This window comes from Ovis canadensis, chromosome 25 (assembly GCF_042477335.2).
Source record: "Ovis canadensis isolate MfBH-ARS-UI-01 breed Bighorn chromosome 25, ARS-UI_OviCan_v2, whole genome shotgun sequence".
NCBI classification, from domain to species: Eukaryota; Metazoa; Chordata; class Mammalia; order Artiodactyla; family Bovidae; genus Ovis; species Ovis canadensis.
Genome location: NC_091269.1, coordinates 50450887 through 50467769, shown reverse-complemented (window position 1 = coordinate 50467769; position 16883 = coordinate 50450887). Strand labels below are relative to the sequence as shown.

The following is a 16883-nucleotide window of genomic DNA, read 5'->3' as shown; positions in this document are numbered from 1 at the left end:
TACATGTAGGCTTATAGTTTTTATTAGAAAACAGTGTTGTATTTTGTCAGACTTTTCCCTGACATCTATCAAAATGGTCATATGAATTTTTTAACGTGTTAATGTGGTAAATTACATTGCTGGTTTTCGTTTGTTAAGCTAGTCTTGTATTCCTGGAATAAACTCCAATTGGTCTTGATAAATGATCTTTTTTACATACTTATAGATTAATTTTACTAGTATATATTTAAGGATTGGTGTACCTATGTTGATGAGGTATATCGGTCTGTTAATTTTTCTTTTTTTTAAGTAATGCCCTTGTAGGGTTTTGAAGTCATGGCTATGCTGACATCATAAAGCAATTTGGGAATTGTTTCCCCTTCCTTTACTCTGTAAAAGAATTTATCTAATATCAATATTATTTCCTTCTTAAATGCTGGTAGAAGTCTCCAGTGAAAACCATCTAGACTTGAAATTTTCTTTGTAGAGATTTTTCTTCCCCTCAAAATAAAGTTTATCGGAGAGAAGAATTTTTTTTTAAAGTTCTCTTTCTTAAAGTTTTATTTTGATGAAATCTAGTTGATTTACAATGTGTTAATTTATACTATATTGCAAATTGACTCAATTATACATATGTATATGTTCTTTTCATATTCTTTTCCATTTTTTTCATCACAGGATACTGACTATAGGTCCCAGTAATATAAATAGGACCTTGTTATTTATCCATTTTATATGTAATTGTTTGCATTGCTAATCCCAAATTCCCAGTCCATCCCTTCCCAACCCTTCTTCCCCTTGGGAACCGCATGTCTGTTCTCTGTGTCTGTGAGTCTATTTGCAGATAAAGCCATTTGTGTTGTATTTTAGACTCCACATATAAGTGATCCCACATGGTATTTGTCTTTCTCTTTCTGGCTTCATTCAGTGTGATAATCTCTAGGTTTATGCTGCAAATGATGCTGTGAGTAGCATTGTTTCATTCTTTTTATGGCTGAGTAATGTTCAGCCGTATATATGTACCATATCTTCCTTATCCATTCATCTGTCAATGGATGTTTATGCTGTTTCCATCTTTTAGCTGCTGTGAATAGCACTGCTGTGAACATAGGGGTGCATGTATTTTTTTGAGTTAATTATCCTTTGTCTGGGTATGTGCCTAGGAGTGGGATTACTAGATGGTATGGCAACTCTATTTTTAGTTTTTTAAGGAACCATCATATTTTTTCCATAGTGGTTGTACCGATTTACATTTCTACCAACTGTGTAGGAGGGTTCCATTTTCTCTTTGTGGAGAGGTTTCTAATTGAAGTTTTGATTTCTTTAAGACATATATGGTTGTCTGGATTTTCTGTTTCTTCTCGTGTCATTGTTTTAAAGTTTTCTATTTCATTTAGTTTTTAAACTTATAGCTATAATATTGTTCATTATTGTTGTTTAATCATAAGTCATGTCCGACTATTGTGTGACCCCACAGACTTTGGCCCTGCCAGGCTCCTCTGTCCATGGGATTTCCCAGGCAAGAATACTGGAGTAGGCTCCCATTTCCTTCTCCAGCAGATCTTCCCAACCCAGAAACTGTGTTTCCTGCTTGGCAGGCGAATTCTTTACCCCTAAGCCACTGGGAAGCCCCAGGGTTCATTATAGCCCTTCATTATCTTCTTAATGTTTATGGGATCTGTAGTTACGTCTCTCATTTTTAGAGGACTCTGGGTATTAAAAAGGAACAGATCATTTTCTTCACTCTTTAGTATATTTGTTATGCTTTTGACACAAGCTGAAAAAATTCCCCTCACCACAACCTTTATTTCTTCTCACCTATCCATCTGCTTGCTAGTCAACCATTAGGATTCAGAATTAATGCGGACCCCCTTCTGATATGCACATCATAATATATTACACACACACACACATCCAGCTACACATGTGCCTATACCACATACACACACTCACATAGATAGCTACTTAATGCCTTTCCTTTCCTTACTAATTTCTTAAAATTGTGATAGAACCTTTGTATTGCTTCTTTCTCTTTGTAGATGATAAGCACCATCAAGGCTGGACTTGTACTATTCCTGTTGGAAGCTAATACTTAGTTCCTATCACAATGCTTGGCACATAACAGATCCTTGAGACATCCTGATTGGGTAAATGCACTAGTCTACACTGAAGAGAAATAAGTTGTTCTCTTTGAAAATTCCATCTAATAATATTAGTTTTGCTAGAAGGCAGTGTGGAAAAACAGGTAGAGATCAGGTTATGGGGAGCCTTGACTAACAAGTTACGGAATCTAGATATTTCTTTGTTCTTAGTTTTCATATTTTCCTTCTGTCCCTCCTACATCTTTGTTTACATTTAGTGCCCTGGGGGATAGAGGGGCCCACCCCCGGTCATGAGGAAAGATGCTAAGAAGTACAAGACAGAGAGTGGAGTGAGGGGGTTGGGGGTGGGCATAACAAGAGTGTCTCCTCCTGTCTGCCTCTACTCAGACCAGTGTTTCTTCTCTGCCTCAGTCCTATGCAAAGGATTAGCAGAGGATTTGAATATTGGGGTTATGTTGGTAGTGGGAAGTGGGATGGGAGGAGGGGGCCATTGGTTTTTCTCTCTAGTTGGGCATCACATCCTATAAAGAAGCCCTTCCTTTGAGCTCTCCATCATTAGACAGGATCATTAAAATTAAAAAAAAAAAAAAAAGGCCCAGGGACCCCAAGCTCCTACACTCTATTCTCTACCCCCTGATTTGAGGAATTACAGCCTTTCCTCCTCCCATTACCCTAAACCATGTCCAAAGGAGCTTATGTGGTAATTTACAGAATGAAGCTGATGGATCAGCTTGTAGGACATCGTGGATCAGCATGTGCCTCCCTCCCCTCCTGACTGCCTTTCTGACGTGCTTCATGTCGTTGATGCTCTGAGATTCTTGCAGTTTGGCGGGTGGGTAAGGGAGGACATAGATACTGGTGAGCCGTACTGGGCTGGACTTGAGGACCTGTCTGCAGCACAGGTCAGAGAAACACAGGTCTAGAGCATCAGCTTGGGCAAGTGATTAAAGGGAGCCTGGACCCAGCCCAGCTCTCTGCCTCCACCATGATCTCCAGCAAGATTCTGGTCTACCATTACCCACCCAGCAGCTCCAACACAGAGGTCTACAGACCTGCCAGGCGCCGCAAAAAGTCCCTGGGAGATTTGTTCCAAAACGGCTTCCGGGTGAGGTCTGGGCCCAGTGCTGCTGAGAAGGAGGAACCACAGAGCTTCAGGCAGTCAGTGGTGTCTTGCTGCAGAGTTTGCACCTCTTGGGGTAAGAATCCCCTCAAAAGCATCCTGTGTTCTGAGAGGCTACCCAGGAAAGAAGAGGCCTCTCTGTGGACAAGTGGACAGGTGACAGGCTTTTCCAGTTCCTCTGTGCTTAGCATACCCCCTGAGCACAGACATGCTGGGCCAAGCAGAAACCTGGTCCGTCCTTCTTAGATGAATATAACTGGTCTCTAGAGCGACTAAATGTTTTTGAGCTATTAAAAAATATATTTTAGAAATGTTGGAGAAAGCTTGGTGAATGACAGAAACAGCTTCCTTTTTTATTTATTAAGTGATAATAATTTATAGTGAGTCAGCATTTTTTAAGAAAAGCATTTGAAGTTGTCGACAGTATTTTTTTTTTTCAGGGGTAACAATGCTGTTTTGGTTTGCTTTCTTCTGCTTTCAAATCGGGCCATGGTAATGCTTTCTTGCCTGTCTTGGTTGGTATTTCAGTATTCTCACCCAGCAGAGATCATGAGAAATATTCTCTGGCAGATTTTCTTGTCTCAACTGCTTTCCAGTAGGGATTTGGTTTTATTCGAACATCTATAATGTATGGGGGTTTGAAATAAATGGCTTAACTTTGCATTTCTGGATCTAAAAATTCCAGTCGTAGGAAGAGATATCTTTTATTTCCAGAAAGGTTAGTGTTACAAGCAGCTTCTTTAAAATGAAGTATAGTCCCTTTGAAACCCAGCTTAAGATTCTGATGTGAATGGGCCCAGCTCGACTGTCTCTGCATTATATAACTATGTAGAGCAAAATTCCAATTAGCAAGCAAGGGATAGGTGAGTCCCAGTCGATCGTTTTCATTAGAACTGGCATAAAAGACCTCTGTGAGCTGTAACATCTGCATGAACTTCATTTGGAATCTAAATATTCACGACCCCATCTAGGGTCTGTGACCCTAGATCTGTGGACCAAATTGTTCTGTTTCCTCTTTCTTCAGGTCAAGAAAGAACTACTTTGTGCTTTATAACACCCAGCATTGCCAGGGGCCAATATTAAAGCTGCTAGAGAGATGAGTGCATATGATGGGATTATTAAGCTAAGAGAAAATAGAGCATTTCCTGAGAAAGAGTCAAGGAAGTAAACCCACAGCTTTAACTTAGTATTTAGTCTCGTTACTTTACCCTTGAAAGGGGTTCTCACAAATTCATTCATTTTCAGCAGTGAGTGCTGACTGTGTGCCTGGCATCGCTGTTTGGGAAGATGCTGGACATGGTGGTGAACAGGGGGATGGGGTGCTCTTACAGTGGAGCTGACATTCTCTAGAGGAAGACAGGCAAATAAACAAGCAAGTATGATCACTGTAGATTGTGATAAATACTGTAGAAAAGAACAGCGTAATGGGAGGTGGAGTCCAGGTTGGGTGGCTAGAAGAGGCCTCTCTGAGGCAGTGTCAGCTGAGCCAGCCTTGCAACGATCTAAGGGAAACACATTCCAGAAAGGAATGGAAGGGAAAGCCCTGAGCTGAGTATAAACTGGGAGATATTCTGGAGCAGAGTTGTACTGTGGAGGGTGTGGGGATGGGGAGAGTAGAGATGACATGTGTACAGACTAGGTCATGGAGAGCTTTCAGAGCAGGGTGAGGAATTTGAACTTCATTTCCAGAGAGATGGAAGCCACCTGAGGGCTTTTAGCTGGGAGTGTTGTGATCTGATTGATGTCTGCAAATAACATGTTGGCTGCTTCTAGGAAATGGGTGGTGGGGGTTGGTGGGCTGAAGGAATAAAAGTGAAGACCAGCTTGGAAGCTGCTGGCCAAATTAGAGGTAACAGTGGCTTGGACCACGATTCTGGCATTGGAAAGCGAAAAAAAAAAAAAAAGAGTTTTTAAACATATATATTTAAGAGGTGGATCAACAAGACTTATTTGTTTATTCATTTATTTTAAATGTTTCCTTTCTGGTTCCTGTATTCAAATAGAAGATTCTCAAAGTGCAGCTTCATCTCTGTGCTTTCAGGGTCTAAGACAGCGAGTGACTGGTGCAGAGAGGTACTCACTGCATGTGTATGCATGAAGGAATGAAGAAATGAATGAATAGGAGAGAATTCCAGTTTGAATATTAACTGATGTTTAGTATCTGTCAGAAAGGAAGCAGGACTGGGATAAGGTAGGGTACAGAACAGCCTGAGCAATTATCGAGGGAAAAGTTTTGAAAAGGTCAGACAAGCAAGCACTGTTTATAAAACACAAATTCAGACTGGAGAAACAAAATCCCAGGGGCATTTGAGAACAGGAAAGATAGTCCTCTTCCTCCAGCTAGGAGAAAGAGGCTCTGATTCTCTCTGTGTTGGTGGGGAGAGAACTGGGTTCGGGCAGTGATGGAGCTGAGGGATGGAAGGTGGTACCCAAGGATGCGAGCAGGGTGCAGGGACCACCCTGGAGAAGTCTCCCTGGGGTTGGGTCTGTCCCTCCTTACCCCGATGATTCTTATCCTTAGTGTAAGCTCTCAAGCTGCAAGGCCAGATGACTTTGACCTTGTCAGACACCACAAAAATAATTGCTCTTTGGGATTTATGTTGGGGCGGAGGGATTGGAAATGACAGAGGTTTATTTGAACCTTTCAGCTTTTTGGATTTAAAGATTAAGAAGTTAAAGGGAATAGAAAACAGCAAATTGGAAAATCCTGGCCGACTTTCCACCCCAGGCTGGGGTATGCTTGCTTCTGTGTTTTCTCAGTCTTGTACTGCAGTGGGACCTTGCTTACAGAAATTGCTTGAGTCCTTTCTGCCCTGGGATGATGGGGACCCTGCTTGGTGAATGATTCATCATTTACCTGCGTGTCCCTCAGTCTCTGTCAGTATAAAATTCTACATCCATCTGAGAAAGAAGTCCTCAATCCCTTAACTTTTCTGGCCAAGCAACACTAAAATTACAAGGCACTGGATCTCAGGATCAGGTCCCAGGTGCCAAGTGTGACACTCTGAAGAACCAGCAGTAGCCAGCGGTCCTCCCTGCCTGGAGCCACTGGCCTTGGGTTCCTGAATTTTTGAGAAAGACATAGAGCTCATAATCAGAAGACCTGTCCTCAGTCTTGACTTGCCATTAACTTTATAACAACAGCAACAAAAAATTATGCATAAAATAGGAATTTTATGTAATTATAGATAATTTTAAAAACTCGATCCTACCTTGGTGTCATAACTCTGTCGTTATTTTATGCACTTTCTAGTTTTTATTTTTCATATGCCTATAGTTTTCATAGTTTTATCAGAGAGTGCATGCAGTTTACATTTTTTAAATGTTTCCAATTTGCTATGTTTTTATTATGATAACAATGCATAACATAAACTTTTCCATGTTAACCATCTTAATGCTCAGTTCAGTAGTGTTAAGCATATTTGCACTGTTGTGAATATTTTCACCGATTCCAGAATATTCTCATCTTGCAAATTTGACACATTAAACAGCTACTCTTTCCCCACACTCCTTAGCCCTTGGTGACCACCATTATACTTTCTGTATCTCCTTTAATGTTGTATCATAAGCATATTCTGTGTTGCTACATTATTTTTTGACCATAATATTCCATTAAAAAGAGAGGGGCTATATTTAAGAAGACTTATTTTTAGATAGCAAGCTGCTTTCTGTTTTTCTTATTTAATGAATAATTTTGCAATGAACATCTTTGTTTCTGTAGCATCTTTCCATATTTTTTTAAATATTTTCTTAGGCTTCTTTCCTAGAAATGAAATTACTTTGATTTATAATGTGGAATTATTTTCTGAAAATGCTATTTCTGGTTTAGTCCCCAAGTTGTGTCTGACTCTGCAACCCCATGGACTGTAGCCCGCCAGGCGCCTCTGTCCACAGGATTTCCCAGGCAAGAATACTAGAGTGGGTTGCCATTTTCTTTTCCAGGGGATCTTCCCAACCCAGGGATCGAACCCGGGTTTCTGGCATTGCAGGCAATCTCCTGCATAGTAGGCTGATTCTTTATCAACTGTGCCACCAGGGAAGCCCCTGAAAGTGCTGTTTGATATTATATAAAAATGCTATGTCAACTTACAATTCCCCCATCATATATAAGACTATCTCCTTGTAGAGGGATCTCTGCTGCTGCTGCTAAGTTGCTTCAGTCATGTCCGACTCTGTGCAACCCCATAGACGGCAGCCCACTAGGCTCCCCCGTCCCTGGGATTCTCCAGGCAAGAACACTGGAGTGGGTTGCCATTTCCTTCTCCAATGCGTGAAAGTGAAAAGTGAAAGGGAAGTCGCTCAGTCGTGTCTGACTCTTAGCATGGACTACAGCCTACCAGGCTCCTCCATCCATATTGCTAGTTAAGTAGAATAAACAAAAGTTACTACATTTTTAATTGGCATGTCTTTTATTTCAATCAAGTGTAATAATTTCTAATGTTGCTTATTAATTATATTTCCTGTTTCATGATAAGTCTGTTTATGACTTTTTGCCTATTTATGGACTACTGATGTGGTGCATCCTTTTGACATTACGAAGAATTTATCCTTATTATGTCATATTTGATTTGTTTTTCTAGTAGATCTTCTTCATTTCTTTTATTGACATGTAGAATTTTGATATTTTTATGGTGACATTTAAAATTTTTTTGACTCCTGTCACATCTGAGTCTAGAAATTGTTGCTTTCTGTAGAGGGCTAATAAGTATGTAATTTTATTTTCTTTAGTTTTCCTATGGCTTTATTTATATTTAATTTTAATCTCAATGTGATTTCAATTGTGGGATGAGGTGACTGTTTAATCTCATTGTTAACCAGCTGTTTCATTATTGTTATATAATGCTTTTCTCTCCATGAGTTGTGATGACTTCTTTATCATGTATTAAATTCTTCTCTATGTAATCTCTTCTGCCTCTCCTCTTGTGATTTTTCTTATCCTAGGGCTTTGTGGTAAATGTGGCCTATATGATTTCAGTACTTTGGAATTTGGTAAAATTTCTTTGTGACCTAATACATAGTTTCATGACTGTTCAAAGGTTGCTATTCTACATTGTATTCCTAATTTACTGGGTATAATATATGCATGTGTCTATCCATCCACCCAGACAGAGATGTACAAATATATCCAAAGGAATTAAATGTTATTTGAACATTTTTTGTGTTTCTGTTTTGGCTAGTTTCTGAAAAGTGAACATTAGGGTCTCCCCACTGTGATGTGACATTGTCAGTTTTTTGTTTGATACATTCTTACCAGATTTTGTTGTACATGAACCTCAAAGATATAGTCTTAGTTGTGTAAAGTTTATTTCACTGTTACATATTCCTGGTGAATTGTTCCTTCATGTCAGTACGAAGTATTACTGTTTCTTTTCTACATTTTCACAGTAGCTGCCAAATTATATGATAGCATTATTGGTTTGTTTGCCCCTGCCAATCTCTTTCTTTTTTTTTTTCAGTCAGCATTTGTCTGGTACATATTTTTCAGCCTTTCATTTCCAACTTTCCTTGTTTTCAGTGAATTTCACGTGGAATGTATTATTGCTTTTTTATATTATCTGAGTGTCTGTTAATTAGCAGATAAATTTTAACTTACTCAATTTTGTTGTGGTTAGTAATATAACTAGGTTGTGTTTGCTGATGCAATAGTATTTTATTAATACTAATTAATATACTCTTTTCTTTTTTCACAATTGTTTTTCTTTAATTAGCATGATAAAATTCTTTTGCTCTTTTTTCCCCACTGAGATTTAGAATTCTGAAGTTTTTGATACACATACTTAAAATTTTCTATTAATGTATATAATTACTAGTACTTTCTCCTGAAGCAAGACAAGAACCTTAGTACAACTTTCTTACCTTCTCTCCTGCATTCCTCCATCTTCCACGTGGTGTCATCTTGAGATTTTACTTTTAGATCATTATTATTATTTATTAGTTTTTGTAATGTTCAATCAACGCATAAACTAATTACTTTTACTCTTTTCCCATATTGCTTCCTGTATCTCACTTTTCTTTGGGATTTATTTTTCTTTCAGCTGGTTAAGTATATTTTTTTTTGTGCTTGCTAAGTCACCCCAGTCGTGTCTGACTCTTTGCGACCTCATGGACTGTAACCTGCCAGGCTCTTTTGTCCATGGAATTCTCCAGACAAGGATGCTGGAGTGGGTTGCCATTCCCTTCTCCAGGGGATCTTCCCAACCCAGGGATAGAACCTGACTCCCTTGCATTGCAGGAAGATTCTTTACAGTCTGAGCCATGAGGGAAGTCCAAAAAAGAAAGCTTCCGGAGGAACATTCAGGGTCACTCAGCGGTTTCTCTTCCAGATTCTACTGCTTCTTCGGGAGCTCCTTCCTGTACTAGCCCTCCTCACCTGTTGGTGGTTTAGACGCTAAGTTCTGTCAGACTCTTGCGGCACCATGGACTGTAGCCCACCAGACTCCTCTGTGCATGGGATTTCCCAAGCAAGAATATTGGAGTGGGTAGCCATATCCTTCTCCAAGGGATCAAACCCAGGTCTCCTGCATTGCAGGCAGATTCTTTACCGATCTTTTTTAGTTCAGAATAATTTCTCCTGAAAATTGTGACAGTATCTTTCCTTTGTTTTCTTACATCCAGTGCAGCCAGGAGAATTCTGGCAATAATTTGATTCTCATTGCTTTGGGAGTATATATCTTTGAACTGGTTCTGAAATGTCTCTGTAATATGCCTCTGTTTGGGTCCTTTGAAATTTAACTTGCTGGACACTTAACAGACCTTTCCAGTATGAAGATGTAGGGCATCATTTTGATCTGGGAAACTTTATTTTAATGTTTGAAAGTTTTCCTGCTTTCCTTTTTCTTTTTGGTTGCACGTCATGTCTTGTAGGATCTTAATTCCCTGACCAGGGATTGAACCCAGTTCCCCAGCTGTGGGAATACTGGGTCATAACCATTGGACTGCCAGGGAATTTTTCCTGCTTTCTGTTGCCCTTTATTTTCCCCTTCTGGAAGCTGAATTACATAAATGCTGAAAATTCTACACCTGTCTTCCTGAACCTCCCTTTTGTACTTTTCATTCCTTCTCCCCTTTGTATGAAGAGACCTCTGCTTGACAGTCTGGATTGTATGCAACTGTGTCCTTTCTCCTAATAGTTGGCATTTTAACGTTTTAATGTTTAAAATTGAAATTTCTCTTGCTGAGTTAACATATTTTCTCACAACTCTCTATTTTTCAATCAAGCTTTTTCTAAAATTGTTGAACTGTTAATGTAGCATTAAGTAGAAATTTGCTAGACTGTGTACCTTTCTTCAAAGAAAGCTTGACTTTCCTCAAATATTTGGTGATTCTTAGTTTTGTGCTCTTTTTTTGGATTTGGGATTTTTCTGTTAGCTTCTATTCAAGTGTGGTCTTTGCTTAATGTGCCTAGTCTGAAGAGTGATGGGGGATGTGGAAGTGTGTTTTGTTCCAGTAACTGGTCTTGTAGCTGTGGAGACAATTTCTTTCTTCTTAGAGTCACCGGCTTTCATGCAATAGTGCTTTGATGACTAAAAAGCTCACACTTACTGCTTTGTCCTGGCTGCCCCTATTTGGTACCCCGGTCTATCAGCGAATGTCTCAGCCTCCCTCTTCCCAATGTCAGTCACCTCATCTTATCTTTCAACAGTTTCTTTCTCCTTCCCTATCAGACACAACTGAGCGACTGAACTGAACTGAATGACCCCAACAATCTGTCTTTGTGAAATTCCTTATCAAATTTATTGACTAAAGACACTTCTGATATATTTTTTTAAATTAGTATAGACATATATGTTTCTACCTATATATGTTATACAAATGTTAAGTTAGGTTTCTGAGCTCTGTCAAGGAAATTTCCAACAGAATATACACTTTTCATCTACTAGCCGTTTGTGATTTTCTCATACATGCTATAGTTTTTCTCCCTTTCATTTTGCCTGCATGGAATATTGCTATTTTTCCCCATACAGTATTATGCTATTATTAGTATTATTTTAATGAGATTTTGAGAGGAGGCAGAGATAAATTATTCGGTCCAATTTGTTAAGTTTAACCACAGTGCTCTAGGTTATTATTTTAATTCAGGGATGAATTATATATAATTGGTATTTTATGTGGAACTTTAGTATCACTAATCTTAGGGAGATTATTTTACTTTTGTGCTTTGAGAGGCAGTTTTGGGTACCAGGTTTATGATTATCTTATAACAAGTTTCAAAGTTTTGCATCTTTTTGTGTATTATGGAATAGTTTAGAATTTCAATAAAATGTACATGTTTTTAAAAATTTAATAAATTATATGGGAACAAAGTCTCTGAGGGGAAACAATCTGTAAAAAATTTCAATTTATGTTTCAATTATTATCCTGTAATTTTCTTTTTTGTGTGTATGAACTTACAAAATTTACGTTTTTGAAAAGTCGTCCCTCTCGCTGCAGATTTCAAGTTTTATTAGTCCATAATTGTACATGATTTCCTTTTCTATCTGTTGCTTTATTGGTTTTTATTTTGTTTTATTATTGTTATTTTTTACCCCCGCAAAATGATTTGAAAATTTTTATCACTTTTAATCTTTTTTAGTTCTTTGACTATTCAAGTATAAACACTAAAGTAGAAATCATCTTTTATTCTAGGGTTGTAAAGACTACTTTTTTCCTAAGATCTTGAACTGAATGTATTATTTTATAAGTAGTCTCTTACTGTGCTGCTGATTTCTTCTAGTTTATAGTTAGTATGTTCTTTAAAAGTGAAGAGGCAGAATGCTTCATGGATATATTACTGGTTTTAGAATATTCAAATGGTTACTAAGGGAAAAGGAAACTTGCCAACTATTTGGGGAAAAAATAAAATTTAGTCCCTTTGGCACATTATTAACTAAAGTAAATAAATATGTCAAGATGGATTTGCAAGTTAAAGGTCAAAAGAAAAGATACCCTAAATGGGTGGTTTGCACACTTGACTGCACATTAGAATCATCTCAGTTCAGTTCAGTTCAGTCGCTCAGTCGTGTCTGACTCTTTGTGACCCCATGAATCGCAGCACACCAGGCCTCCCTGTCCTTCACCAACTGCCGGAGTTCACCCAAAGTCATGTGCATTGAGTCAGTGATGCCATCCAGCCATCTCATCCTCTGTCGTCCCCTTCTCCTCCTGTCCCCAATCCCTCCCAGCATCAGAGTCTTTCCCAACGAGTCAGCTCTTCGCATGAGGTGACCAGAGTATTGGAGTTTCAGCTTTAGCAGCAGTCCTTCCAAAGAAAACCCAGGACTGATCTCCTTTAGAATGGACTGGTTGGATCTCCTTGCAGTCCAGGGCACTTTCAAGAGGGGGGAGTTATATGAATTGTCTACACCCAAGTTGTCACCGAGGCCGATTAAATCAGAATATCTGAGGGTGGGAGGCAGACACCAGTGTTGTTCCACAATTTCCAAGTGATTCTAATGGCAGCAAAGTCTGGGAAGCACGACGTGCAGTCTCATAACTGGTGTGGTATTGGACCAAAAGCATCGGTGACATCGTGGAGCTGGTTAAAATTGCAGAGCATCAGGCCCCACTTCAGACTCAAGGAATAGAGTGTGAATGTTAACAAACCCTAGATAATACATGTGCACATGGAATTTAAATAGCTGGTCTCTAACGCTGGCATAGCAAGCTAGGCTCCATGGCTTATTTATTTGCATATAATTTTACTGGAATATAGTCACATGCATTCATTTACATGTCATTTACAGCAGAGTGGGTAGTTGTGATAGAACCTAAAATATTTACTATCCGTCCATTTATAGAAAAAGTTTGAAATGCTTCTCAACCATAATGGCTCATTTGGATCATCTCAGAGCTTTAAAATTCCCTCTGCCTGACTGTACCTCAGACCCATCAAGTCAAAATTGAGGAGAAGGAAATGAGACCCGGGTATTAATAATTCTTAAAGCTTCCCAGGGGATTTAGATATGCAGCCAAGGTTCAGAACCAGCACCCTGAAAGTACAGAGGGAAAATGTGCATGCATTTTAAAAAAATCTATTTTTATGATGGAAATGGAAATTTTTGAATATCAAAGAAACAATATTGGAAGTCTGATACATTTGACCATATAGCAAACTTTGGAATTCCGGGGGAAAAGACACCTTAAATAAATTGTAGACTTAGGGGAAAAAAAAACTTTGAGCAAAGTTAAAAGAATGGTGAACTGTGGGAGAAAATATACAACATATATTCTCATTATGACAGTTCAAATATAGTAATAAGATGAGTACACAGATAATCTGGCAGAGACTACTATAAACCACTTTGAAAAAGAAAGTAAAACAATTAATGGTTCTATGAGAACACAGTTAATTTCATTTGTTAACTTAGAAAAACAAAATGAAACAGTGATAAGCTCTATTTGGGGTTACATGTGTGCGTGCTCGAGTCACTCAGTCACGTCTGACTCTTTGTGACCCCATGGGCTGTAGCCCACCCAGACTCCTCCATTCATGGGATTTCCCTGGCAAGAATACTGGAATGGGTTGCCATGTCCTACTCTAGGGGATCTTCCAAGTCCAGGGATTAGACCCACATCTTCTCGTGTCTCCTGCATTGGCAGGTGGATTCTTTACCACTGTGCCACCTGGGAAGCCCCTCTGTTTGGGGTTGGCGCCTGTCAAATTGAGACTCCTACTTTCATTCTTTTCCTCCCTTCTCTTCATTTCCTTCCTTTTGTTTTTTCTTTATCAACACACTGACTCTGGTGGGATTGTAGGCAAAGAGCATTTCCCCTCTGATGGAAATGTGAATTGTTGGGAGAGTTTGGCAGGAGGATCACAAGTGCTGTAAGTGCGGACTTGAGTGCTGATATTTACAAGTGGAACCGGTTGGCCGACCACGCCTGTTTCAGGGCAGTGGTTACAAGCTTGGGCTATATGGCATTACACAAATGTGGAATGAAATCTGGCTGTGTTACTTACACACTGTGTACTGGACACACTCTCTTGTCTGTTTATTCTTAGCTGTTTTCTCATGTTTTATGAATTAAATAAGATACAGCTAAAGGGTTAGGCATGCAGAAGTAATTAAAACTAACATACGATCAATCATAATAGATTTACCTCATTGCCAACATCATCATTTCTCCAAATAATTGAAAGTAACAGGAATGCTATGTACTCTGTGTGTGTGTGTGAATCTTTATCAGCTTTCTATTTTATCTTCTTTACTTTTCTTTGAAATTGTGAACAATAATATGCTGTTTCACAATTCCACAGCTTCATGTGATGAAATTACTGTTCGTTTAGGATTTCCAGTGTGCTCAGCATGCTTCTGCAGAGTCCTTGGGCTTCTGGACCATGCCTCCAGGGCAGGTTTCAGTGCTATCACTGGGAGAGAAGGGAGCTAGGATGGGGTGGGGGGCTAGGCTTCCGTGCGGCTGCATCAGAGGCCTCGTCACCCCCCTGCAGTCCTGCAGCTGGAGAGCCCTTCAGCATTGCTCCAGACCCAGGCGAGGTGGCAGACCTTTGTCCCCACATCCACCAGCCGTGGGGGCCACCCTGGTGATGGGTGTGACTGTGGGCAAGGTCACTCTTCAGGAGCCAGTGGTGAATAAAGATCCCTGGAAAAAGGATCTGGGCTGCGCCCCACAGCAGCCTCTACTGCCCATGCTTGTTATTCGTTTCATACAGTCTCAGAGTTTACATAGGATTCTTGTTTTTAGTCATTAGTGTGATGAGCTTGTCATTTTTTCCTTTTAATATGTGGGGTACCTATGTCTAGGTAATGCCCCTTTCCTAACCAATACAGAGTACAGAAAAAGAAAAGCCCATTTTTACTACTTAAGCATATACTAGGGAGTATGTAGAGAAGTTTACTGTATTTGGATAGTTTAAAGGAACTGGCTCGTGGAACAATGTAGACTTTTGGAGGGCATAATTAACATTTCATTTTCTTCACAACTCTGTTATGGCTGTTTTCTGTCTCCTAAAAATATAATTTTATTTCAGAGAAATTTTACCTTATATACACTAAATTATAAGAATATAATGTCATAAAGCAAAGGAGATGAATATTTGTTGCTTAGGCATTGCCCTTTCCACTGTTTCCTTTTCTTGGCCTCGTTATGGAATGTGAGGTTGCTGTCCATTCTCTTTCAGGACCTCTCTGGGTTCAGCAGCATGACCGTGGGTCAAGGCTCTTTCCTGATTGGGCTCCTTCTTACTTCCTAAATGCCAGCCCTGGCCTCTGTCAAGTGAACCTTCAGAGGTCATGGCTTTTCCCTCTAGTAGACAGTGTGTAATCTCAGGGTTCCACAAGTGGAGCAGCTAATCTTTAGCTCTCTGCTGTCTAATTCTTTCTCAGAAGTCTGATTCATTCAGTTCAATTCAAGCAAGTGTTTGCTGAGTAGCCACCTTATGCCAGGCACTATTTTAGGTACGTGGGATACAGCCGTGAACAAAATAAACATCAGTCCCTCTCCTCCTAGAGGTGGCGCTATAGATAAGGAGACAGAAGGTGAATTATGTAAGTAAGTAACTGTGCTTCATGCTGGGGAGAAAAGTCAAACAGGCAAGTGGAATGAAGAGTTTTTTGGGGGTGGGTAGGGTTGTAGGGGGAATTGTGCTTTTAGACAGCATAGCCAGGGAAGGTCTCACTGAGAAAGTTAACGCTGATCAAACACTTGAAGGAGGTGAGTGAGTGCACCATTTGGGCAACAACTTTCCAGGCAGAGGGAAGAGTATGTGCAAAGGCCCTGAGGCAGGTTCACCGAGGAAGACATTCAGCTGAGACGTTAAGTATTGATATTAACAGCATAAAAGGGAGGAGGGGGTCAGCAGGTCTGGAAAGAATGAGGACTGGCCTTGCTTTAGGTCCTTGAGGGACTTTGACTTCTACTCTCTGTGGAATGGGCACATTGGAGGATTTTGAGCAGAGGGGCGGCATGACCCATTTTAGCTGGTGACAGGCTCTCTGGCTGCTCTGCTGAGGACTGACCACAAAGTGTCCAGCGGGGAAAGCAGTTAGGGAGCTGTTGTGATGTGTGGCCTGGAAGATCAACACTCCAGACCATGCATTTCTCCAGAATGTCTAGCGTAATCTGAGGAGAGCATGTAGACTGATTTTTAAAAAATACTTATTTATTTATTCATCTTGGCTGCCTCAGGGGTTAGTTGTGGCACATGGCCTTAGTTGCTCTGCAGCATGTGGGATCTTAGTTCCCAGACCAGGGATTGAACCTGCGTCCCATGCATTGCAAGGCAGACTCTTAACCACTGGACCACCAGGAAGTCCCAACACTGATTTGTTTCTTAACCTGGGTAGAATATTGTTTCTCATTTGCACTAGTGAAGCCTCGTGCTGTGATAGTGACCAGCACAAGGCGGTCAAGTAACCAAAGCCCACAGTTGTTTAGTATGTAAGAATGTTGCTCCTGCATCACCCCGAGCCCCTTTGACAGGGAGACCTTTGTCCTGCGTCTCCATCCTGGGCTCTCCTCTTCTCCTGAGAACCAGCTTGTTTTCCTCTTTCGTACATTATTAATCCTAGAGTGTCTTCCTGCTTGCTCTCCTTAGGAAAGTGCTCAAACCCAGGTCTCCGGTTTACAGCCAGCGAGAGGACAGGGCCTAGTGACTGCAGCATTCTTTTTTCCTTACCTTTATTTTCACACACTTATTTTTCTGAGTTGCTTTAAAATGTGACAAGCGACCAACAAATAACATA

At 40.0% G+C, this 16883-nt stretch overlaps 1 protein-coding gene across 7 annotated transcripts in view; it reads left to right on the top strand.

The window, feature by feature from the left end:
- The window catches only part of KCNMA1 (potassium calcium-activated channel subfamily M alpha 1), a 764306-nt gene that overhangs the window by 488799 nt on the left and 258624 nt on the right, over nucleotides 1-16883 (top strand). The gene's annotated exons all lie outside the window — the stretch shown is intronic.